Consider the following 1900-nt stretch of genomic DNA (forward strand, 5'->3'; position numbering starts at 1 on the left):
CCATCCCAGCACTTTGGAAGGCCGAGGTGAGTGGATTGCCTGAGCGCGCAGGTTCGAGACCAGCCCGGGCAACTTGGCAAGACCTCGTCTCTACAATAAATCAAAAAAGTAACTGGGCGTGGCAGTGTGTGCCTGTAGTTCCAGCTACTTAGAAGGCTGAGGCAGAAGGATCACCTGAGCCCAGCAGGTGGAGGCTGCGGTGACCAGGAGCATGTCACTGAACTCCAGCTGAGCAATGGAGTGAGACTCCAACTCAAATAAATAAATAAATAGAATAAAAACATCAAACTCTTCCAAGGAATAAATAAGTCTGAAAAACAAGCAAAAAAACCCCACCACCACTGCGGTCCTCAGAAGCTCTCTGAGCAGGGACGCAACCCAGAACCAGAAAGACCTATCCCATGGCGGCCCCGTCCCCGACCCATCGGTCATCCTGGTTGGCGCGACTGGGGCAGCGTTGGGGTCCTCTCCCCGGTCTCAGGAGGCCCTGAGTGGTGCTGGCAGCAGCCGCTAGACCCTGGGAGCCCCCGACAGCGGCCGCACCGTGCGTGGAGCATCGCGGAAGCAGTAAGAACAGGCGTGGATGCAGAACAGAAAATAACGATCTTTGAACTGACAACAGACATAGCATCCAAGCACCAAGACCCGGGAGGGCGGTGCAGCCGACTGGCAGCTCTCAGGAGGCGGGGGCCGGCTTCCTGCCAGTGGGCCTGGTCTTCAGTCCCTGTAGCGTCTCCTCTTTTAGTGCCTTTAGGAGTTGATCTGCAGGAGAGCAGAGCACACTCAGACAAGGCACCCCCCCAGACACCTCCAGGCCGTGTGTTCCCACTGGGACCCAGGATGGGAGGGAGAGCCCCCCTGGCGACGAGAGCGCCTCTGGCTGGTGACCACATCGTTAGGAAGGTCTGTTTTCCGGAAGTGTCTTCCTTCCATGGCCATGGGAAAGAAGACGCCAAGGGGTCCGATGGTCTGGGGCCACCTCATGGCCACATGGACCTTTACGTGACATCCCACTTCCCTTTCTGAGCCTAACCCGCTATGTACAATAGTACACACTTTTTAGAACCATGTACCCTCCTGCAGTGATCAGAGGCAAGCCTTAGCCAGAACCAGCAACAGGCAGACACAGTCTGCAGGGCAAGTAATAGCTACGGTACGTCCTATCCTGCAGGAGGTCCTTCTGGCAGAACACCGTCATCCCCGACAGGGAGGAGCCCGGCACACCTGGTCTGCCGGGTCCAGACCCCTAGGACCCTGACCTAAGGTCAGACAGCACAGTGCAGGGCCCTGGGGAGGCTGTCCGCAGCTTTGAGGCCCCTTGGGGAACGTCCTTGGGGCGCCTCATCCTGCACCGTTCCCACCTCCCCCTCCAGATGCTCCAACTGACCCTCCCTCCTCCCCCTTACCCAGTGAGGGCCTCAGTTTAAGACTGAACCCTAAAGTCCGGGGGCTGTCTGTGATGGGCGGAGCTGAGAACAGGCTAGGGGGTGACTCGAGTTCAGGATGGGGTAGTGGTGGACAGAGGACAGATGTGGAGTCTCAGAACCCGGACCGCCCAGATGTTTGGAGGACAGGAATGGAGGCTCAGAGCCTGCATTGCAGGGGGCTCGGGATGGCAGAGGACGGGCGCGGCGGCTTAGAGCCGGACGGAGGGTGGAGTCTGGGACTCAGGGCTCCTGAACCTCGGGGGCAGGGGGAGGAGCCGGCTGACACCCAGCGGGTCTGGGCTCTGGGAGGCATTCCGGGCGGGCGGGGCTCCCGCCGGGGTCACGCACAGCGCCGGGAGTCGAAGCCGTCGCCGGTGATGGTGAGCAGCTCCAGCTCCTTGATCCGGATCTCCAGCTCGCAGAGCTGCTCGGGGTGGGGCGCGGAGGCGGAGGCGGAGGCGGGCCGGGGCGCC

The 1900-nt window shown here is 60.7% G+C and overlaps 1 long non-coding RNA gene across 1 annotated transcript; it reads right to left on the reverse strand.

Annotated features, from left to right (window-relative positions):
• Nucleotides 1-584: 584 nt before the first annotated feature.
• LOC103269614 lies at nt 585-1870 on the reverse strand. The gene is made up of 2 exons (XR_504906.1): nt 1776-1870; nt 585-762 (listed from the first exon to the last, which is right to left on the reverse strand). It is a non-coding gene; the product is annotated as an uncharacterized LOC103269614 (long non-coding RNA).
• Nucleotides 1871-1900: the final 30 nt, after the last annotated feature.

The sequence above is a fragment of the Carlito syrichta genome, unplaced genomic scaffold, assembly GCF_000164805.1.
Source record: "Carlito syrichta isolate Samal-C Ts95f unplaced genomic scaffold, Tarsius_syrichta-2.0.1 Scaffold106302, whole genome shotgun sequence".
In the NCBI taxonomy this organism is placed as follows: Eukaryota; Metazoa; Chordata; class Mammalia; order Primates; family Tarsiidae; genus Carlito; species Carlito syrichta.